The sequence below is a fragment of the Lissotriton helveticus genome, chromosome 2_1 (genome assembly GCF_964261635.1).
Source record: "Lissotriton helveticus chromosome 2_1, aLisHel1.1, whole genome shotgun sequence".
NCBI lineage: Eukaryota > Metazoa > Chordata > Amphibia > Caudata > Salamandridae > Lissotriton > Lissotriton helveticus.
Genome location: NC_136059.1, coordinates 842,015,342 through 842,040,545, shown reverse-complemented (window position 1 = coordinate 842,040,545; position 25,204 = coordinate 842,015,342). Strand labels below are relative to the sequence as shown.

Genomic DNA, 25,204 nt, shown 5'->3' with positions numbered 1-25,204 from the left:
TTGAGGTTAAGGTCCTAAGATTAAACGTTTCCAGCATTAACATAGTGCCAATCGTAAACACGCCTTCTGCAGTTTGCAGGCATACTGAAGAAACAGCGCTGTTTTGCCGTAAATGGAGTGCAGTGAGTTTGGGAGAACAGAAAAGGCGGATGCCCTAATCCCGCTGTAGTAGGTGGGCGAGCTTGATTTCCAAATCATCTTGCAAAAAGAGGCTTATATACCTGTGGCTAAGAGTTTGCTCCGCACATCTGAATGTGAACCCACTTAGGTGGCAGTCTGCCTAGAAGCAATAAAGTTCAGCTCCTTGAAAAGGTCCGTTTGAAATAGCACACTTTGCTCTTTACAAGCATCCCCTATTGAAAATGAGCAACAGACTATAATTGATCTCACATGTTCCTACTCTTTCTCTGGTGCATTGTGACGGACGTGCACCCATGCCCTGGGTGCCCTAGCTGGAACAATATCTGTATCCCTGGTACTGATGTTTGGTTATGGAAGTGTGAACCATGACCTAGCCATGTCTCATAGCATAGCAGTCTGTTTAGATTCGGAGGGCACATGAAGCAATATCCTTGTGAAGGTAGGGGGCTACTGCCACTACCTGGAGTTGAATGATGTGAGCACGGTGGTGAGAGCATGCCATTTTTAATGTTAAGTAGAATCAGTAATGTGAACATTAGGAGTGGGGCCTACTGTCCCACTTGTAGAATGCTCATTGGCTGTGTACTTAACTCACCGTTGGCCTGCATAGATTGTCTGTAGTGCTGGACATCTCAATACTTGTGTGTTCAGCACTGGTCTGCATGTGATAATTTTGTGTAGGGTTGCATGAGTGCATCTGTGGATGGGCATAACACGGACGCCTATGGTCTCCATTTTGGAAGCACATAGAGGTGAGGACTGCATTCCCCAGGAATGAGATGTGTTTTGATGAATTTACTGAGGGCTGGGGTGAGACACACTGAAGGCAGAGGAGCAGAGCATTCTCTCTACACTTTAAAGGTCTCACAGATTCTACAGTTACTGTCAGGAAGATGATGAGACTATGGTTGTCGCTAGCAAAGAATCCAATAGAGAGCAAGGCTTAGTCCTTTGAACCTTTATGAGGCATATTTCAGTCGAGTCTGACAGCAGAGTGTGATCCCCGGTAACTCCCTTGACCTGTGTGGTGAGTCACTCAGAATTGGAGACACTCCTGCTGTGGCAGACTGTCCCTTTGACAAACAGCAGTGCAGAGGAGATAGCACTTCAAAAGAGCTGGCACCCTCAGCATGAATTTCAAAGGCCACACACTAAATCACAGATATGTCTGCATTTGGATCATAAAAGTGGTTAGTATGTGCCCCGTACTTTGTTGAACAGCATAGTCTCATCAGTAGAGAGAAGATTCCCCCAAGACTTATTTGCTGCTGGAAGCTGGACTGGAGACCAAGGTCTGCCAGTCTTGAGACATCACCCAGGGAGCCAAGCTCACTTGCCCTGAGGCTGGAGTACCAGACCTCTTTCTGTTTGCCTAGATTCTGTCTGCCTGCAAAGACCATCAAAGACCTGTGAAGAGAAGAACAACAACTGTAGGGAGCAAGGTTCAGAGGGGATCCTAGCGATTTGATCCCAGAAGCAAAGAGCGGTACTGATCAGTCCAGCCAGGACCGCAGCAGGAGTGCAGGTCATCAACACCAATTCTGCAAAGTTGGTGTCCTCCATTTAGCTAGACATGGACCTCCATGAAATTCAAGCCGCCGCCTTTATGTGCACCAGAATCAGCGACCCCTGGGTGAGCAGGAAAGGGGCTGCTGTGAAGTGCGGCCCTTCACCCATGCGGGAGCCAAGGTTGGAGACTCCCATTTTACCGGGAAGGGGGACAAATCACAGCGCGGACCAGCACCATTGTGTGGACTGAAGTCGACGACCCCCATGATGCCAGGACACCTAACCCATAATAGCTAGGTCTTCCAGTATTCTACCCGGTTTTTAGACTATACCAACTAGGAGCAAGAATAAAATTATTTCGCCCACTAGCTAGGTATTTTTAACTCTCCTTTGTCCACTCCACCACACTTCTCTTGCACCACACATAGTCTTCACTAAAGTGCTCCTACGTAATTCCGCAAGTCGTAGCACGCCCTAGTTTGTAGAGGACTGAGATGGCTCCTATGAAGAAGCATGTCACCGTGGGGAAACCCTGGTGAGTGAGGGGACTCAAGAAATTAAGTTTTCTTTCCTGCTGATTTTCGAACACAGATTGAGTGAAAATATCTCTCCTTTGGCTAGGTTCTTTACCCGACACTTCGGGTTTTTCAGATCTACTCGAGTTGAACCTCATTTACACTAATGAAACAATCACTACTTTATCTTTTGTTTCTCCCAACTGATAAAAACTGCATCTCTTTGGATAACAACAGGCTATAATATAAGCCACAAAACCTTGGGACAGGCAAGCAGGCCTGCCTGTATATACGTGTTGTGATATATGTGTGTCCACCGACTGACATTACCAGACTTTCTCTTTTTTTTTTTTTGACAGAAGGCTTACGGATATTAAGACGGGGCAGCAACGTAGGGCAGTCCTGAAAAAAGCCCAGAACCTTTATAAGGCCATTCAGAGGGCTGAAAAATCTCAACAACAAAGTTAAGAATGTATGGTTGTAAGCCCCCCCCCACCCCCTAGAACACTGGGGTGTTCTTTAGGTGTTTTTAATCTGACAGACCCGGCTAGGAATGATTTTTTTAAAATATATTTTTATTGGTATTTAAAATTGTATACACAATACATCATGACCTGTATTCACAATATATAGTATTGAGCGCATGTCGTAATCCAGCTTAGACAGAGTAATGTTCCATGTCCTTATAAATTTAACCGTCCCCGGCTAGGAATGATATTTAAAGAAATCACTGAAAGAGGGTTAAGCCCACCCTGGTTTATAGGGACCAGGGTGGGACCCAATGATGAAGCACAGCACCAATAGGATGTGTGAGGGTCCATAAACAACTCCCTTGGGTTTACTTTCTTTCTGCCAAAATCAGTCTGAACGGGATCAAGAAGGCAGTAAGATACTTTTTTCTCTCTCTCTCTATATATATATATATATATATATATATATATATATATATATATATATATATATATATATATATATATATATAATAATATATATATGAAAAAGAAACTCGCAAAGCAATCCCCAGCCCTGCCACGTTACACCAGGCTGGAAAAGACGAAGAGAGGAACCCAATTCCTTGGTGCCAAACAAAGTGCGTTTATTTCAGCTTAATTTTGCTCAGCATGCCCGCCATTACGCGTTTCGACAGTATCCACTGTCTTGATCACATGATGTGATCGCAAAGCCAAAAGGGAAATTTATACAATAGACACAAAAGGTGGACTGATCGTAACCACCTACATATGTAAACAAGTTTCAAACAAGGGAACAAAGAAAGGACTATAAATGTAGTTTAAGCCTTCTTGATCACAAATACCACCCAAAGTGGGTATATGTATTTTCATGTAATGTCATATATGTACAATTGTGCAACATTGAGCAATTGAATAAATACATATATAAATAGATTAATGAATATATAAATCTATAAAACATCCTGACACAATATAAATGTCATTACATAAAAGATCAAGTTTCCTGATTAAAAACCCGTGTAAAATCAATCCCTAGTGGGAATCTACATTAAAGTGTCTTATGCAACATGTAAACAATAATCTCAGTAAACATGAGCAGGTTTTCATCTTTTCCCCATTTTATAGCAAGGAGCAGATATTATAGCTAAGTGCAAAATAGATTTATAAGGTGCAAAGTGCAATCAGTGAAATAGTAAATTACAGATATTAGATGTAATTTTTATTAAAAAGTTTTCATTGTAGTGTATAGGGAAGAGCCCCTCCCTATCAAATAAACTATCTGACTGATGTTATAAAACAGCTATATACCATAGCAACGATGGAAAAGAGAATAATGGACTGTTTAAGAGTAGCATGTGGCTGCCAAAGAACATGAGATATACCTGAAAGCACTGACATTTTGAGTTGAGTACTAACCCTAGATGTTATAATAGATGCTGATAGTTCATAAACAGGTATATAGATCCTCGCTGGCGTTCAGCCCCCCAGGGGTACGACTGTCTAGTTCTAAGATGTAGCGAGTTTCCAGGACCCTCAAAAGTGCATCCCTATTGCCACCTCTTTTGAGAGGCAATATGCAATCGATGACATAATAAGACAGGTGTTTGGGGTCGCTCTCATGAGAACTTTGAAAATGCCGCGCCACAGGGTAGGATTGATCCTTGTTGATGATTGCTCTTATGTGCTGCAGTATCCTCCTGTGCACCGGCAGTCGGGTGCTCCCTACATACCGGAGGTCACAGGGACACTGCAGCACATAAACTGCAAACTCAGTCTTGCAAGAGAGCTGTTTGGTGATGGGTACAGGATCATCTTTAAAAGGTGTGGAATACTGTGATTTATTGCAGCCATTTTTGCATGCTTTACAACTTGAACACTTAAAAAAAAACCTTTCTCAAAGTCATAAATGTCTTAGAGATGGGCTGTTCCAAGTGATTCTTGACAAGTCTATCGGACATAGAGGTTGATTTCCTGAAGGAAAATTCCGGTCTTCTGCCGACTAGACCACCAATGACAGGGTCCCCCGTCACCAGGTTCCAGTTCCGACTGAAAATTTTCCGGATCTCCTTGTGTTGTTGATTGAAGGTGACTATGACTCTGGAGGAATTTGAGATGGTGTCTAAATGGGATGTTCTTGACACTTCTTTAGGAGCCAAAGCCTGGTCTCTAGAAATAGTATTCGAGCGCTCCATTGCCTTGGCTAATACACCCTCAGAGTAACCCCGTGCCAGAAAGCGCAATTTACTTGCTTCCATGGCTTTGGAACACTCCATTGCGTCACTACAGATTCTTTTGATACGAAGCATCTCCCCAAAGGGGATGCTCCGTATCAAATGATGGGGGTGCTGGCTGGCCGCGTGCAGGACGGTGTTACCTGCAGTCGGCTTTCTATAAAGCCTGGTCGCTAATGCTCCTGAATCAATATAGACCTCTATGTCCAAAAAGCATATTTGCACTGTACTCATGGTGGACGTGAATTCAAGATTTAAATTTTTGGTATTGAGCTGTTCTACAAACTCTCTCGCTTCCTGTGTTGTACCTTGCCATATGAGGAAGAGGTCATCTATATACCTCAAGTATATAGGGACATGGTTCTCCATGTAGGCCCGATGTTGTACCATGAGGACCTGTTCCTCCCACCAGCCCATGTGCAAGCACGCTAGGCTAGGAGAGAAACAGGCCCCCATAGCTACCCCTCTGATTTGCTGGTAAGCCTCCTTGTTGAACAGAAAATAATTCTGTTCCAAACAGATTTTAATCATGGCAATCAACATGGAATTATGTGCAGAAAAATTGATTGCACGTCTGTTCAGGTAGTAGTTGACAGCTCTAATGCCATCATTGTGGCGTATTGACGTATACAATGACGTGACGTCCAAAGTCATGAGTATACAATTGGAATTCCATGAAAAGTTATTTAGTTTTCTTACAAAGTCAGATGAATCCTGTACATAAGAACTTAGGTTCTTCACACTGTCTTGCAAAAAATAGTCAATATATGTTGACATATTTTCGGTGGAGCTATTAATCGCTGAAATTATGGGTCTTGCGGGAAGATTATCCAAACGTTTATGTATTTTGGGAAGCAGGTAGAATGAGGGTATAACTGGAAACTCTTTTTTGAGAAACCCAAATTCTTCCTTAGAAATCAAATTTCCACTTTTCCATGCAACAAGTTTAGCATTCTGATCTTCCCATGCTAATCGTATCGCTCCCAAGTTGCTTTTCCTATAACAGGAGCGATCATGCAGTTGTTTCTCTGCTTCCTGTATGTACATCTGTCTGGGCCACAGAACTACATTACCACCCTTATCCGCTTGGCGGATCACAATATTATTGTTAGATTCCAATTTCTTTATAAGGGTGTTGTAGCTCTGGTTTAAATTGCTGATCACCATGTGTCTCTTATTGGTTGCAATGTACATTTTTTTTTAGATCTTTTGTGACCAGATCCTGATAAACATCAATATTGTCATGAGGCATCGTTGGGAGGAATATGGATTTCGGTTTGAAGGGAGTGACACAAACCGCCTGGTCGACTCTTGATCTGACTAAGGGGACTGATATTGATGGATGTGTTTCTTCTTGTAGAGCCCATATGTCATCAAAGTCAGACCGGTCTCCAGCTTCCAGGATTAGTGGACTAATTTCAGTTTCTCCAGGTTTTTTCTTTTTGGTAGGTTGCACCTTGAAGTATTTTTTGAGCTTGAGCTTCCTAACAAAACGGAAGGCATCCATCCTTGTATCAACATAATTAAAATTGCAAGGAGGGCAATATGTTAAACCTAAGCTGAGGATTTTTGATTCTTTGTCCGTGAGAGTCATTGTTGTAAGATTCATTACTGAGCAGGGGCTGTCGCCTGTGTTTTTGCTGCTTTTTTGTTCCAGCGACCTTTCTGAGGCTTTTGATTGTTGTTTGTTTTTCCTGGCACAACATTTCCTCCTTTCGCCTCGTTTCCAGTTGGCCCTTTGGTGTTTTGACCTCCAATCTGTACCCTGGGTCTCAGCGTGTCCAGACGGTCCTGGCACATACAGCTTACTTCTTGGGCCAGGGACAGTGCGGTAAACCCCAAAGGCATACTTTTGGCTCCCTCATTCTCAGATTCGCTTCCTATTGAGCTCGCATCTGATGAAGACGGAATAGTAGGAGTACTGCCAGGTGCAATACTGCGTGTTTTTCTGGCTCTGGCTTTCACACTTTCATATCGTTTTGCATAGGTAAAAATTTGGCCATGCAGATAGTCCAAGCGATCCCGCTCGAATTTGAAAGCCTTGCGTTTTTTTATGATTTCTTCCTCCTTATTGAGCCTAAATGTCATCTCAGCTCGCATTTTGTCTATAGCCTCACTCACACCCATGCCCTTAATTTCTTACTCCAGTTCCTCAATCTGGGCTTGAAGCTTGCAGCGGTCTGACTCGGCATATTTCACCAAGATTCTCATCAGTTTAGCCGAGGATTCCAGATTTGCCTCAGCCCATTCTGTGAGCATATCTGGGTCAGGTGTTTCATAGCTTGGGACGAGACTAATACGTAATCCTCTGGGTACCCTTTCCTCCTGCAAATACATATTTAAGGATTTGTTTTCCCACCATTTAGATTGCTCCTTGAGTTTGAGCTTTTCCAACTTTCTGTACAGATCTCTTACAGTCGGATTAGCATTGCCAATGGTTATTTGCCGTATTGAGTCAGTTCCCCCAGCCGGGGGTTGTACAAATACGAGGCCGGCCGCCTCTTCTCTGCTCCGCAATACATCCGCGGAACATGGCTGTGCTGTAGCAATGTGTCAATTGAAGCTTTACTTTGTTTCTAGAACTTATGTCCACAGTATGCAAAGTACGTTCTTGCTAAATCGCGAACACAGTCCCGGCACACACACACACAAATATACACACAGACAAACATATAGACAGATCTGGAGAATATCTCTCCTACCCACATACTAGGTGTGGCATAACATGCACAGATCTCTGTGTACCCATACAAACTATAAGTGTTTTCCACCAACAGTCACAACTCTGTATTGTTGCAATAAATAGTCCATTGCAGCATAAAGACATAAAAACTGAATGGATATGTTAATGTTTCAACAATTTTGCTCAATAGTTTGTTGTATTTCTCAAATGTATAAACGTAATTCCCAGAGCACTAATCAAGGAAAAGCTACAATCAGTGGGTGGAGTTTGACAATACCAAAAGTATATTTTTTTTCCTATGGAGTGTGGTCTTCCCAATCACTTACGTAATGTAAAGACATATCACTTCACTGTGGTAGAATCACTGTTGATTTTCTGGCAGATATCAAATTCAGGACTACATGGAACGTGCAGAAAATATATATGCATCCTAATTCTGTACAACATAAGGAATCTAGTGATAGAAGCCAGGCCTCCTTTGGCCCGATTGCCCGGCCCGGAGAATGCATTGAAAATGACAGACTGATGTTCAGCAGTTTCTTCCAAAACATGGCAACACTCTCCAGTCTCCCTCAGGCAGGAACGTATCTCTGCCAAGGCTTGACTCACATCTCTGCCCCCCTGGGTTTCCTCAGCATGGTGGTACCAGACATGTAGGTTTTTGTATTTAAAGGCATCAGAGTGCCCACAGGCGAGAAACTGAATGCAGTGCATTTAGGAATTTTGGAAAGCAACTGAAAGTGAAAAGCCTGATCAGAGCACCATTCTTTTGATCATAGATATCACCCAGGGCCCCATAAAAACCTACCACAACCATATCATTTCAAGATCTAAACATCCTAATGTTTCTATTGCTGGGTGCCTGGCTTCCCATGCACTGTTTGACTGACCAGGAAAACATACTGAACAGGACGTCAATTTTCACAAGGTTTTCCTGACAATGTCGTAGTTTCATTCAGTGTTCCTCACGCAGGAATACATCCCTTCCAATGTATGACCAAAATCTGTGTTCTTCGGAATTCTCTGCATGCAAGGGTATCAAACATGTAACAGCTTAAAGGTTTTAAGAATGGATTAACAAACACTATACCAGGATCACTTTTTTTGGGGGTGGTGAAGGGAGCATCACTGTATTTAGATCTGGGGTTTATCAGCACCCAAGGACACCTACTAACCCTGGGCTTTTCAGCTAGAGATCGAAAGAAATCCAGAATGGTGGTCTGCATTAATCACAACTCATTTTATCACCTTCACACCCCCGCCCCCCTGCCCCCTCACATATAAAACTAAGGGGCACAATTTCTTCTCTACCATCCAACATTCCCACATTTCTCCCGCTAACAACAGTATCCCACATGTGTTGGCTTGCCCATTGACCATGCGAAGACCAAACTGTCACTATATTGGCATCATGGGGTCACAGTATTGGCCTATTCATGCCCATTAAGGCTTCCATGAGACACTGTTTTTAATTCTCATAAGTGTGAGATCTTTGGATGGTGTGACTTTTTTTGTTCCTCAAAAATTCCAAAACGTTCTGTCACATAAATGTTTGTATAATTGGTTGCTGAAGCAAATTATGTTTGTAGTGTATTCGGTGTTAGAAAAATGTACGACAGTCATGCGAGTCACACAATCCATGACTTTTCTTGATGTCTAGCTTTCAGAAATGTCTGGTTTGTAGGGTTTAGCCAGGAGTCAGTCAATTCTGGACCAAAATACCTCAACTACCAACATCCCAAAGTATTCTTTCTGCAATCGCATGCTTGTGCCTTTACTAGCTTGGGTAATACGCCCATCCATATTTGTGGATTACTGTTATAAGTGAGAAATTTATGGAGTTTCGTGTTATGCTGGTTATGTGAATATCGGGTCACCGTACATGAGACCTCATTGATATGAAACTCTTTGCAGAAGTCCCAGTTACTCTATATTTTGCAAATTGTTCCTCTTCTTTTGAGCGCCGGTTGTTTGCAGCTTATGTTTTTGTTTGGTTTAAATATGCGCTTTTCTAAGCAAGCCAGATCAATGTGGTAAATTGTATTATGCCGACAAAGGATGCCAAGCCGAACAATAACAGGAAGTGCCTTTCCATTACACGCTTTAGATTGTACAAGTACCTTACAAATGTGCAGACATCCAACTAAAGTTCTTCTAAGTTCACCATGTGCTACGTTTTAATCGGTTTCCAAAAACTCTCATTAACATACTTGAACTTTTGACACCATCCAACTTAGAAATGCAAACACACAGTGCTATAAACCACAAAAGCGAGCAAGGAATGCATTTAACCTAACAAGGAAAACTAAAAGTTGTTTTGCCTCACAAACAACTACTGACCTGCAGACTGTAAAACAAAATGCTACCGGTTGGAATAGTTTTATCTGTTGTGTAGTTTTGTTCAAGCTTCAGTAAAATAAACTGAGCAGGTACCTCAAGGAAAGCGCCAATACAGTAGCTTAGGATACATAGCTTCTGTTTTTATGCGAGATAAGGACTTGGATGTCGTGCCCGGTAGGAACCTACTTCGATTTTTTTTTTTTAACTACCAGTGCTGAGCACCGCTAGGACCTGGTCCACTTAAAGCACTGGGTACAGTAAAGGAAGCAGCACAGCAAGTCCTCCTACCTCCCCATATACACACAAAAAACAAATGCAATATGGCCAGCAATAGAGCAAGCTACACTTAATAGGGTTAACTGGCACTGGGTATATTTGACATATGTACAACAAAGAAGACACACTATGTTGGGCCAGGAAATCTAAATGATGTGTTACACAATGTGTAGGAGTCTGACTTTGTTTCAACTTACTTGATGCACATTACCACAATGTCCCTTTGTTAGGTGAATGCTTCAGCCTTAGTGATATGTGCGTCGGAAGAGCGTATCAGGTCCCTGAAGTAGTAGTACGAAGGGAAGGTGGAAAAGGAAGAGTACGAAGGGGAAAGGAACTAAACAGGGGATAAAAGTGAGACCAGAGCACGTGATGTAAACGAGGGCTAGGATAAGGAAAAGAAGTGTAAATGAGAGCAAAAAGTTGAAAGTGGAATCCAAACGGTGAAGGGATGGACCACAAAATGGAATGGAGGAAGAAAGCAAAATGTGGAGCAATACAAGAAACAGTAGTGCGGAAATAGATGGTATATTAGACGACATTGGTAAGAAAGGGTAGTCAAATTATAGATACATGTAATACTGAATACACTTGTGGGAGCTTATAATTAACACTTGGATATCTCTGCAGGTTACTGGTATGATAGAGAAAGGCATTTTTTTGATGGTATGGTGTGTACATCAGACAACATGCTCTTGGCATATTACATGGTCGACCTCTATCCACAGGATGAGAGGAGCAAAAACAAGGGGGAATACTTCTACTCAGTTATCCAGGTAAAAATGGAAAAGAGAGGTGTATGCATTGCTTCATTTGAGCCGGTGGTTTCTGGTTCTCGGTACCAGTACGTAAAGGTCAGCACCGACTCTTATAACAGTCTGCAACATGGTGGCGCTGTCTGCCTAATTAGGGATAAGCACAACAACAGCTGTATATTTACTGAATACACATTCCGATGACTAATAACCGACACCCAAGCCATTCTTTTATCTTTGGGGGCCTGGAATGGTACGAATTGTCACACTTGTTGAAGTGTGATGGTTAGTAGTTGGCTTGGTATCGTCATTGGCAGCACTGGCAGGGGCAATGGATGGTGCAAGCTGCAGTAGCCTCTTGACGAGAGCCCTGGTCCTTATGTTTTTTTAAAGTTTGTTTTTTTATTACAAAATAAGCATTGTGTGTGTGGCTTTGTGAGGAAAGGGGCCCAAAGAGCATTGGCGTTCGATCCTACGTATTGAAATACAATACTCGACTGGAACTCCGATGCCTTGTTTGGCCTCAATCTTAATTTTTCAAGGACGGACCCAAATGTTGCCTGCGTTGACCATTTATAAGCACAAAAAATGAGGCAAAACATGAAATAGTAGAACAAAAAATCTATCTATTTCATTAGAACGAGCAAGCACCTTTTTTAAAATTCGAATTGTAGGAAATCTGTATTTCCTGCATGCACACGCCGGAGTTTTTACATTTGCTAGTCCTTCTTTTTGTTTGCTGGCTTTAGGACTATGTGACTATATCCCTGCTAACCAGTTGTAAAGCGCCTGTGTAGATGTGTTTTGTAGGTTTATATTTGTGTGCATCATTAATGATTTGCAATATGTATTCACAGACATGATTTCACATCAGATGACTGATTTAATACAATTGCTTTAGAAAGGATTTTCTTATGCTGTGTAGAAGTGTACATTTTTATGCGTTTTAGTTAGGCCACATTTTTGTGTACAATGCCATCTTATAAAAGACGGAAGTCTTCTTTGCCACTCATTCATGCCTCCCCTCACACCCCATGCACATCCTCTCCCCACAAGCTCTGCAGAACACAGTCAAACTGAAGTCATAATTTATTTTACTGCTGTTATGAACCTTCCACAGTTCGGATACCAAATTGTAACATGTAACTACATCTTCCGTTATGTCACTAGATCTATTCATTCAAAGAAAGTTTTACTGCCAGTGTTTATTTGTTCGAACATCTCTGGATGACATTAGCATAGATCAGTGAATCTTAACCTGTAGTTTGGGGACCATGGGTTTCCGCAAAGCCTTCTCAGTGGTCCACAAGTGCGAAGAAAGTTAAATAATATTAAACAGTTTATTAAAGTACATACACTTAACGAAGCAGAATGTTAAATTATTTTTTTCCATATGTTCTGTAGATATGAAGGAATGTAAAATTGGAGGCTAAAAATTAAGTTAGTTGATAATAATTGGTGGGAGCATTGCAATGGCCTTAATTGAAGTTAGAAAAACTCCAGCATGTCAATTAAAATGTAGATTTTTTTATATATTTGTTTGTGAATTAAATAAAATATTTCAGTGTTTGATGAATGCTTGTTTCAATATTTTGTATGTGTTGTCTTGCAGTTCAAATAATCGAAAATACTTAGCTGGTGTCCCTCCTTTCCAATAATGACTTAGTTGGGGTCTTTTGGTTCCAATAATGATTTAGTGGGGGTACCCGACTTCCAGTAATGATTATGTGGGGGTCCACAGTAATCAAAAGGTTAATAAATTATTCATGAAAATGGCAAGGAGCCTATGTGTTCAGGTGATGACATTTATTTTTCATGTGCTTTGATTTGCTGAAGAAATTATACACTTGCTTACCACACGATGAATCCACATAATTGTTGATTTAATATGCAAGGACTGTGTATAAAAAATCCTTGATTTTAGGGGTGAGCAAAAAGACTTTCCTGTTCTTGAGTGGAGCTGCCCATTTATTTCTTAAATGTTGCTACCCACTTTGATTTTTTCACACAGTGCATAACTGAATCTGAGAATTTTCATGGCATTGACGCCGCAGCGCTTATTTTCAAATTTTGTATTAAAACCTTCAACTTTTCCTTAACACCTTGGGAGCTTGTAAACATACCTCCCCAGTGCTGCGCTGTCCATTATCCAGTGCTGAACTGGACGTCCAGCGGTCGCACGCAGCACTGGGGAGGTAGTGCCCGTGACGACCGTTGGCCGACGGCAGCACCTAAAGGGTTAATCAAGAACGCAGTTATTTATTTGTCTCATTCAATTCAATAATTTAAATGAGCTATACTATAAACTGATTTAGATGCTTTGGTACGTGCCTTAATGCAGGAACACACGGGCTCATGAAATTGAGGTTTAACACCATCTCCGATCTCAGAAGGTCCAGATGAGGTACATTTTGGTTTGTCTCAAATTTGGAGTACCCTCAATTTACTCCCCCTTTAAACATGCATGGTTGAATTGGCCTATTATTCCTAACAACAGGCTAATCTGAGTCAACAGAGAGGACTCCACTGAACTTCATCGAATATGCATGGTGGGGGTTGTGGGAATCCTTTTTGGCACTACAGAGTCAAATCCTGTTAGCCAAGTCTGTTGAGTCACATATAGCACTTAAGCAAGGCAATAAGGGACAGAACAGGAAGCAAAGACAATTCTTATCAATCTCCTGTCTAGTTGCTGAAGGACCCTGTTTTTGTCCTATCAGACGTCTCTGGATCTGTTGTGGGTCCAGTGCCTGTCTCAAAATGGATTTCAGAGTTAGATGTGGGAGGACATTGAGATTACCATATGACACTCTCCACACAGACCCTCAGCCTTCAGAATTCAAGTTGAGTGTGGCTGAAGACTTTCACAATATTGGATTGGCCCTGACACATTTCATTTTGTGCCTGTTTGCAGTATGGTAGGCAGGAACTACTGCAAAAGTACGTAGGTACGGGCCAGGGGAGGGGCAAGGAGGCACGGAGGCACTCCCACCCACTAGCTCCTGCCAGATATAACTGTGGCATTCCAGGCACTCACTCCATTAAGAATGGTTCTCTGTTGGATCCTCTTCCCCCTGATAAACTCAGACTATTGGATGTTTCTTAACTGTGATTTTAGAGCTCCTTAATACTTTACTGAGGGATGGGATTGTACCTCAGAAGTGGAAGCATGCTCTGGTTCTTCCCCTTATAAAGAATTTTTAAAAGCCAAATTGGATCCCTCGTGCTGGTCAAACTTTCGCCCTATCTCCCTCCTTCCAGGTTTTTCCGAAATCTTGGAAAAGCATGTCAATGCCCAACTCACTACAATCATTGAGACCCATTTGCTTCTTCATCCTTCGCAGTCTGGCCTCAGGGCTGTGCACAGCACTGAGTCTGCTCTTCTTGGCGCAACATAATGTCTCTGACAGCATCTGGGCTCAGGAGGCACTGCTACGCTCATTCTTCTGGATTTGAGCACAGCTTTTGATATGGTGTCCCATACTATCCTGATTGGGAGACTTGAGTCCTTGGGCTTGAGGTGGCTTGTCTCCTTCCTGAGAGCTGTACCATTCAGGTCTCTTTGGCTAATGTGAGATCCAAGCCTCTAGACCGGACCTCCGGTGTTCCACAGGGTTCTATACGGAGCCCCTTGCTTTTTAACATCTATGTCCAACCATTAGAGGACTGAATAGAGAAATGTGGGCTTACCCTCCTCTCATACACTGATAACAAAGATTATCTTGAGTTTATCATTGGCTCAGCACCATTACTCTTTTTTTGCTGCACCTGGGTCTGAGGAACAATTGCTTATGGATGAATAAAAACGTGCTTAGGCTCAATGTTGATAAAACTGAGGTCTTGGTCCTGAGTAACAAAGCTGCTCTTTGGGGCCCTAGACACTGGCCTGATTCCTTAGGGCCTCTGGCCACCCCGTCCACTGAGGTTAAAAATCTAGGTTTCATTATCAATGATAAACTTTCATTGAAACCACAGGTGTCCAAGGTCACTGCCACCAGCTTCTTAGTCCTTAAATGGCTGAAAAAGATTCTTAGATTATTCAGGCGCTGGTCATATCCAGGAAGGATTATGGCAATGTGCAGTACCTGGGTGCCGATAAGACCTGGATTCACTGCGTGTAGAGTTCAAGGGAAACACTATTGACCAAATCAGCTGCTGCATCAGAAGGTTTAGTTCTACCCGATTCTGGATGGTACTCTTCTGCAGATGTGGTGAACAGTAATCCATCAAACACTCTTTAGAATAGGATGATAAGTAGGTTGATTTAAAGAGTATTTAATACAAGTTAAACAAGGCAAATCTCCCTGCAGGAAGGGGAGTACAACCCGTGGCAGCAACACAAGGAACGTTGCCTCAGCGCCTGGATGATGATATTGCAAAGTGAAAATTAGGCTTCAGCAAGCAGTAGGTTAATCCCAGAGAAGCTCAACCATGTGACATAGCAGTATACGTTTAAAGATTTATATGCTCAAAATTAGTTAAAACATGAAATATAGGTCAGGATCCAGTACTACATTAACTCTTCACTGATAGAGCTATAGTGGTCGCAACTCTAGACATGTAAATCATGATAAAGCAAAACTAGCTTGGAGAAGAAAAACAGTGATTTCAAATGGCAGAACTAAGCTAACAACATGTTTTGCTAACATACAGGTATACGTGAGAAACTTACATTATTTCTAATATAAACAAGCATTTGCAATGCAATAAGTCTCGTATTCACGCGAGTTTGAGCTATTAGCATTGTAAATTACAAGGCCTTTTATGTATGTTTTAAAACATAAATAACAGGCATTGTCATTTACAATACTGATAGCTTAAACTCTCGCAAATGCAAGACCTATTGCATTGCAATAAAGGGCCTTCTCGACCGCTGTTTAGATTGTAAATATCATCGGAAGAGGCCGGCCTGCGACGTCTTCAATGTAGTGATAAATAGTGCAATGAAGAAGATGTGTAAGTATTGTAAATTACACAGAGTGTGAAGTGAGAGTTACATATGATCCGAGATATAAACACTAACAAAGCGCTCCAACAGCTTTCGCTCTGTGATTACACTGTCGCAACTCAGGAGGAAGAGCGGGAGGGGGGGGGGGCTATTTCCTGCCCTCTCCGTGATTTGAGTGTGCAGTGTGGCATCGCCTAATGTTATTGCTATCTTTGGCCTAATAAACACTCCAGCTGTAGTAGGGCCATGGCTTCACCTCCTGGTGCAGGGCGGGCTGTGCTTTATGGCAGGCATGGAGGGAGGGAGAGATGGTCTCAGCTGCAGCTCCGGCCACATACAGTGTCCCTGCTATTACTAGCGAGCAAGAGGTGCTGAGGTGGTGGTGGTGGTATTGGTGGTGGTATTTGTGTTGGTGGTATTGGTGGTGGTGGTGGTGGTGGTGGTATTGGTGGTGGTGGTGGTATTGGTGGCGACATTGGTATTCATGGTGGTGGTACTGGTATTGGCGTGATGGTATTGGTGGTGGTGGTATAGGTATTAGTGGTGGTATTGGTAGTGGTGATATTGGTGTTTTTTGTAGTATTGGTGGTGGTGGTATTGTGGTGGTGGTATTGTAGCGGTGGTGGTATTGGTGGTACTGGTGGTGGTGCTATGGGTGGTGTTGGTGATGGTGTTAGTGGTGGTAGTGTTGGTATTGGTGGTAGTGTTGGTATTGGTGGTAGTGTTGGTATTGGTGGTGGTGATGGTATTGATGGTGGTGATATTGGTGGTAGTATTTTTGTTGGTGGTATTAGTGGTGGTGGTATTGCTGGTGGTGTTAATAAAACAGGCTTTTGAAAACAAACCGTCAGGTGGCTTTATTACAGATGACATGTAACACAGAGGTGCTGTTGTCAGCTTCAGTCCAAGAGTACAGGATTATGTGCTACCTGGAATTCACATGACTTAATTCGCTAATCATTTCTGAATCCATTTTACTTGGCGGGTTGAAATAGACACCAGATATTGCCGGGTTAAAGTGCTTATTTGCCAGTGCTACACTGAATTGATGCAGAATTTGCTGTAAATTAATTAAATAAAGCATCACAGCTGCTAAAGTGAAAGTGGACCGCACTGGAATAAGGAATAAGGAAAGAGCATTAAAGACAATAGTGCTCACCCGCTAAATAACGGAGACCGTGTAACGTGCCCAGCCATTATGGGCGGTAATAAATGCAGACAAGGCGGGACTAACAAGTCTATGTACGAATCAGAAGCCAGCATTTTCGAAGGACAATGACACAAGCCAATGACAAATATGGGCGGGGCTTGCAGTGCATACGCTAATACAGCATGCCTCGCAGAGCAAGCAGTGCAAGCGCGCTGCCGCTAGGCTTGACTTAAAAAAAAATACAATGTAGTTGGATACCCAGCGTTGAAGTAGGAGAGGTATGTAAAAGTTAATCACAGTCCAAAAGTATTTAATCAGACTTAAATTAAGAAAATGTGTGTATACCCAGGAAAGTGCACAAGGACACGTTAAACAGAATGACATACACCCAAAAAAGGAAACATTTTCAAAGTATTTTATGATTCACAGAGCAGAAGCAAATAATTTGCTCCAGTTTTACTCATAATAACATATTCATCCTGACGCTTATGATTTTGACCTGGTAAAATGTGAGGCAATAATTGCAGAGAACTAAAAAATATGTTTATCAATACATACAATCTTATTCACATTTAATAATGATACTTTGCACTAGGCTTTGCGCAATCATGAGCGAGAGCACAAAGTTAAAAGCCAGCGATGACCAAATTCCACCAAAAAGACCCACCTCAGTCTGCCAGCCCAGCCTTTATATCCCAAAGGATAAATCGATCCTGCCTGATCCCCATGTGGCTGCTTTGACAGCAGTTATGTACATTGCATAGCAGCGGCTTGTATATACTTTTAATAATTCAAGACGTTTATCACTTTCTCCCAACCCTCTTTTTAAGGATGGCATACTGTACTTTACAATCAACAGTGGAGAAGGTAGAGTAGGACATTATTCTTACACTCTGTGGGCATGAAAGATTGGCTTCATATAGCTCATTCCTGCTTTGGTGTTGACAGACATTCTCTGCCGAATCCTGTAGTGAGCAAATGCTGCTCTGCAGTAAGTAGCACTGTGCTGTAGGCCTTCTCTCTCCGAGCATCACAGAACCAGCCAATTCCAAAATTGCCCATCATGTCTGTCTTTGCCACAGGCAATGTCTATTTCAAGAAAGAGGCTGAAGTGGAAAATAAGGAGTAATATGGGTCAGATTTCAGAAGGGAATAACGGAAAACAGACTGTGGCTGAAATAGAGGCTATCTGCCTTATCCAGGGATTTTACTTTAGCTCTTTCTGCACATTTAATATCAAGTGACAACTAATGAAAAACAACAGATCTCTTTATGAAGCTTAATGTCAATGGCTCCACATCCCATCAAACACATTCAAACACTCACACAGATGGAACATCAAATCACACTAACCAAGCAATCTATCCCATCACACCACTGCACAACACTTGACACAGCGCACACAAACTAACCCCCCTTTACAAATTTCACACTGCACACAATTCTGCAAGATCCAGGGCCCTGAATCAACTGCACAATCACATGTAATAACAGACGGCTGTTAATCTGCACTGAACATACAGCGTCAAATAATGAGCTCAAAATGTCAACCTTAACATGGTGTTAAAATTGTTTGATAAAATTAACATAGAAAGATATATGATATTAATAGTATATAACTTTTTTCCCAATCCATTCGAAATGAGTCTTAAATTAGGCGATCACGTCACACTTATATTTAGTTTGAGCAAATTATTTTCCTGCTAATGATGCATAAAAGAAAGGTGATCCTTCTACCGCCCTGCCCACCTCTATAGTACCTCTCATTACACACCACTTCATGCCTGGGGTACATAATCTGTGACTGTCCTGGCTAGGATTCCTCTCAATCAGGTCCTTGAATCAGGCCCTATCATTTTGGACTTTAGGTTTGGTGTGTATAGCACTTGCTCCATTCATGGTGAGAACAGCAGCGTTTTCTCCCTGGGAGCGGAGGAGCACCACGCCCCCAACACTGCTGGGCAGAAAGCACCAAAAATTAAATGGCAATAAAATTATTTTATTACCATTTTATTTTTGAAACTTCCAGCCAACAAAAGCAGTGCGAGGGCTGGGCCAGTGCATCATTGACAGCAATGTGGAGTAGCCACTTTACTTTACATTGTGCATGTTGGTTTGGCCGGCTACCCTGCTGTGTACGTATTATGTATATATTTTTGCGCCCCCTTTCCAACGTGACTTGTCCCTGCAGAACATCGAGCGGCAGTGTAAGGCAAGTGACATTTTTATGTGCATATTTACATTGATGTGTTTATCATTGTGAATTTGTTATGTGTGTTATGAATATATTTTGCGCCCCCTTTCCAATATGATTTGTCATCAACCGCCACTGGGGTAGAATACTGTATGGGATACTTACTTTAAGGAGCTCTGAGTGAGCCTTCTTCAGAAATTAGTTTCTTTTGATTTGGAGCCTTCAGCCATTGGCATTCTCATGTCAATTACATCTGGGATCCCCCCACAGAAATATTTTTGTCCCACCATTTTGAATGGCTGTTTGGGGGTCTTCTGCTTCCAATGGAATACGAAATCAGTCAGATAGCGGCACAGAAAAACTGAAGTGCTAGCATTCAAGAGGTTTGGCTTTTGTATGACAGGCGCACCTCTAATCAAAATGCCATATAAACATCATGCCACAAACATCATGCCACTAGCGTCCACACACGTCTTAACTATCTAGCCGTCACCCGGTCATCTGATATGGGTTGGAAACCTCAAGTGAATGCTGTGTCTATGAAGCTTAGGCAGAATAGTGGGGCCATCTTAAAGGAACACAGTTGATCTTATACAAAACCAATAGGCCCGCAAATAAAAATGTAGGATGTGAAGGCACTGGGCTCTGCTCTACATCGCTCTGAACTATGGGGATTTTCTGATATTGCAGCACTACCCACTATTGAGAACAGATTCCTAAGAGACCTAACTTGCCTCCCTACTAGTACTCCACTGAAACCTTTAATATTTGATCTGGGCAGCAAAGAAATCGCTTCCAAAATAGGACTACGCCCACTTTTTTTGATACTGGAGAAGGCTGTGGTCGACCCCCGAATTGGAACACTATGTAATGGCTCTGAGAACTGTGTATTGGGTCCATAAGGCTACGAAAGATCAAAGCACTATTAATTGACATAGATCTGAGGGGCTTTGGGACAATCCTTCCTCTAAACCCATGCCATTCCCAGATATAATTAAGTAAAACTATTGGTGGTTGTTTTTTCGATGCAAGGCGCATGAGGTCCAGAGCGTTGTCCCTGATGGATAGGATTATGGATTTTAAATTGTACCCTTTCCTGGAAACTTCGTGGGATGCCATCATGCTTCCATTAGTTAGGAAACTGTATTTTCAATTTAGAGTTGGCACATTGCCCCCGAGAGCCTTTACAAGTTCTTGGGCTGTTGGTAGGGATGTACTCTGCCCTGGTTGCAATACTCACCTAGAAACAATTGCTCACATCTTCTTTCTCTGCCCCAGATATGAGTCTCCACGGCGGAAATGTCTCAAACCATTCTGTAAAAATCTGGGGACCAGAAGTTGTGCTAATGCACTCAGAATTCTGACAACAGATCCTAGTGTAATCATAGTTGTTCCAGTTGTTAGTTTTTTTGGGCTGGATATGGACATTGAGGTCAAAGACTATCCCAAAAATTGTAACGCTGTTTTTTTGATAATTGCAAAGAGCTTTGCACTCAAGCATAGATAACACTGATGTGTATCAGTGAGGTTCTGCCTCTTTAAATTCTAGCTGAAGCTAATACATAAAATCTTGCTGAACCCCATAGAGTTAGTAGATTGTAATAGCGCGTTGTGATGTCCCGGCTATTTTTCAGTCATATTAAGGCAAAATTGTGGTAAGCATACCACACCAGATTCAGGCATGCACATGAAAGTGGCATGAACTACATATTTTCAATTGAGAGAAGTTTTTTAATTGCTTTATAAGATTTTATTGATCTGACTAATGTTTTGAGTTTCATGTGTATTGGATTGTATAGCTGACACACACGGGAAGTACAAGGTAACCATAAGTCATTAAGGAGATTTTAAATGGTTTGACTATTTATACATTGTCTGCTGTCGATGCTGGATTGCAGCATGCAACACTTTTTGGAAATGATTTTATGGTTTTAACCAAAATAAAGCTCAATGAAATGAAATAAACATCAAATCTATTGGCTTTGGCAATGCTTCTTGTTTCTATACCATCTGGCAAGTTTATATCTCCTGTGTTTGCCCCGCTGTACTATCTTTATGAGCAACGTTTTTTTTACTGCCCCAGGCACCCAGATGTAGAAAACTATTCCTACATTGTATCCAATTTTTGGCATACATCTTTTTATAATGACCTATGATACATGAACTTAGTTCATATATATTTAGAAATGTTCCGTTCTTAACATTATCAACTAGCTAATGTCCAGATACTTTTACAATGTTTTTAATGCCAATCATGTACCACACTACAATTAGCAGCTCTCTTCATCATGCATACCCTGACTATGTTATAGGGCTCATAACGCCTATTTACACCCCACCATATCACACAGAGAAAACAGACCTAAGCACCAAATCACATTGCACAGTTCATCATTCACAAATAAATTCCAGCACACTTCGCCTGGACCAGAAAGTCATCACACACCAGCATACATTACAAAGCAATTGATCATTTAACAATTAACACGGGTCATTTCTCACATTGTCTTTCGCATACCTCCATAAACTATAACTTCACACACCCCAACACACACACACCGTCTTACTGGAAGTACACAATCACATCCACAGCCCTTCTAATGTGCATATTATCACACAAACACACAATATAATACCACCCATATTATATAACAACAACAACACACGCATGGCACACCAAACATTTACCCAAGAGGACACAAATGAATGTAACAATGAGCAACCTACCCCACAACCCTTACCATTGGCAGTGGTGCAACATAATCAAACCATTAAAAGACTATAATTCCATGCAAACTTAGATACAATATCAATACTACCAAGACATCTCCTTGTGAAAAAGTAAGAGTAACAAAATGGGCAAACGGTGGTAAAGCAGTTCTCATGCAACACGTTTCATCACTTTTCAATGAGAGAGAGAACAGTATAAAAATGTGCCTTAGATCCTTCAGTACTGAAAGTACATTTACTATAACAGAACCGGGTCGTCCAGTTTCAACAGTTTTCCTTTTAAAGAGGATTTTCACTCTTCTTAAGATCTGTATTTCATTAGAACACAAAGCTCTTAGAAAGAACACATGTACACCAGCATTTTATAGTTTTAAATCAATGTTTTATTTTTGGCGATATTGCTCAGTGAAGGGATCCTCACTAGAGTGACTACATTATGCCTTGCAGAATGCGATCTACAGTTTAGATTTTGAAAAACAACTCATGCAAATAATGATTGTCATTACAATTTAACTACATTGTATGATTGTGCGTGATGCATTTCAACTCCCAGTGATTCAAGTCCCATGTCTGTCATAATTCAGAGTGCTTAGGAAAAGAATACATTCCAAAATGGTATACTGAAAGATGTACCACAATGTTTTATTTCACATTATAACTGTAAAGTAATGAGTGTGTGTGTTATCATTAAGTTTCAGGAATCACTTTTTGCAGTGGCTTTAATAGCCATAAGAGGCCTTGCTCTTGTAGTAGAGTTGACATCTGCTGTCCAATTATATACAGGTTTTCAACCCAGCTTCTTAATTTGGCTGCCTTGTAATACTGAGCAAATTACTTAAATTCCTTCCCACTTTCCTACCTAATTTCACACATCTGTTAACATCTGAAGACCTTAAGAACAATTAAAATCAAGTACAATGAAAATGAATGAACTGGAGAAAATTTCTAACCATGTATAAACTAAAATGCAATTAAAATATCAGTCATTAGATTTGCATTCACACATTTTCAAGGACTAGATTTTTGCTCTGTTTGACTTTCTGCAGCTAAGATTTCTTCAAAGAAAGCATATAAACATGAATGCAAAAACAAAGTATGACTGACTTAATTGAATTAAATCTTGAATTGTAACATTTATTTACATTTCACAATGAACACAACTTACTGTTTAAAAATTAGTCAGTGATAGTAATGTAATGTTATTAACTATTTGTTTAACTCCTTTGGCGCTGCGCACATTTTCGCCCTGTGCGGGAGATTTAAATAATGGGCGGGATTCGGATGCCCCCCGGCCGCCCTTCGCACACGCCCACTGTGACGCATGACGGCCCGGGCCATCATGCGCACCAAAGGGGTTAAATAGTTTTATCTGGTCCGAAAATGGAATCTCGCTTGGCTCTTGCATGAGGGTCATCTGCTTAGCTCCTCCTCATGGACACAGGAAGCCCAAGTGCCACTACTCGGCCTATGCATTGCTGCTTGCTCTTTTTACAACACACAATCTATCACACAGTTGTATTAAGTCAAACAGCTTTAATCACGGTGCATCAATGTCAAAAGACAGAAACAATTACAATAGGTGCTCCAATAAATGTTACATGAAGGTGCGAGGGGATGAATATGAACGAAGTATGCAACTGTATTACATAAAATAAGCGATCTATACACAATGTGAACATTTATCTGGTCCGTGTGTTCAGGAGAGTACCGCACCATTATCACCCACACTGCTCGTAGACAAATTTTGTTTCCCCAGGTGCCTTTAATATTATTTTCAGCTGAAACCAACAGTCACATATAAGCAATGATACTAGACATTCAGTTACTACTGTTCTGTAAGTATTGTTTTTATAATTATCCAAATACATCCACACTGTTTAGGACAATGGCCAAACGCACTGTACCACATTTGGCAGTCATCATTCTGGCACATGGATAAAAGAAAGAGATATAAATCCTAGGAATTGACATGTGCTTGGGCATAAATACTTACATACAGTATTGATTATCATTCCTGTTTTCACAAAGGATGTCTTTCGATTTCCTAACCAGTGCATACCAGTTCTACCATAGTTGTGTAGACACTCATTTTCTCACCTAAGGGGGTTGCAGAGATACTTATGCAGTGTCCACCTTCATTATTTGCCATATTACTCATTTTTCGATTCCTAGATTTGAAAGAGCATTATTGCAATCCAGGTTCTGAGATCTTACCTTCCAAGAATGTAAGAGTCAAATGTAAGACCCCCAATACCTTAATTTATTTTCCACAATCCACAATGCATACTTTAAGGTATGTGATCGGAACGGAGTAACCCTCCAAGGTTAGGGGGTCTCATAACATCGTAGCTGACAGAGACTAAGTAGAGCTGCTACTACCGAAACCCCGAGAGGCGCCCTGCAAGGTTAAAGCGGCTCGGCTGAGGCGGCGCTCCTAAGGTAGACCCGCTGCACCTAGATCAATAGGTGGTGCAGAGGAGACTTGACGGCTGCAAAATGGCCACCCAGAAGCAGAGAGAGGCAGCAAGTCTGTAGGCGAACGCTGTGCCCTGAGACCACATGAACGGGCGGTGCACAAGGGCAGACGCGCAGCCAGGAAGCCCGCTTAAGTCCCCCCACCTGACATGTTCGTGACAAGAGTCAAGGTATTTGGGGCTTGTGAGAGATTCAGCTGGAGGCAGATTAGCTTATCAGAGTCACACCTGACTGGTGACTGACTCAGTTTCACCCCGTTTGGCTTTGTAGAAGTTCTTATAGCGGAGGAGAGTTTCCCTGCCTGGACCAGGGAACTACGGTTGTGCGCTCTGCCCTCTTGGGGGCGAGCTGTGGGGGTGAGGCGGGCGGCGCTTCCAAGTAACACGATGGTGCGGATGATGGAACTATGACGATGCTCCCTGGGCAGAATACCATGAATGTTGTACTGAGCCCGAGCAACATGGCCGATGCCCAGTGGAGCTGTTTAGGCAGCTATCGAGGAGTTTGGCTCCGGTTCACCCAGTCGGCCATCACCTAAACAGCCGGACATTGGACATCGTTTTTGTCTCATCTCTCTGTTGTGTTTTCCTTCCTTTCCCCTCCCCCGCCTCCTCCCTCCGTGTTCCGTCTTCCTGTGGCTCCCTTAGGTCTCCTACACCCCTCCCATCGTATACTTTCACTGCTACACGGGGTATTTTGGATTGTCCCCTGAAGTACTTTCCTCATGGCCAGTATATCTGTCACGATCTGCATTCCTTACCCTTTTTTACCACTTCATCTTTAC

At 41.9% G+C, this 25,204-nt stretch overlaps 1 protein-coding gene across 4 annotated transcripts in view; it reads right to left on the bottom strand.

The window, feature by feature from the left end:
• SNCAIP (synuclein alpha interacting protein) overlaps nucleotides 1-25,204 on the bottom strand; it is a 401,816-nt gene that overhangs the window by 202,521 nt on the left and 174,091 nt on the right. The window contains exon 3 of one of the 4 annotated variants that reach the window (XM_078675567.1): nucleotides 17,912-18,127. The exons of the other annotated variants lie outside the window; for them this stretch is intronic. The gene's annotated coding sequence lies outside the window, so the exon portion shown is untranslated. The remainder of the gene's footprint in view (nucleotides 1-17,911; nucleotides 18,128-25,204) is intronic. 4 annotated transcript variants of the gene reach the window in all.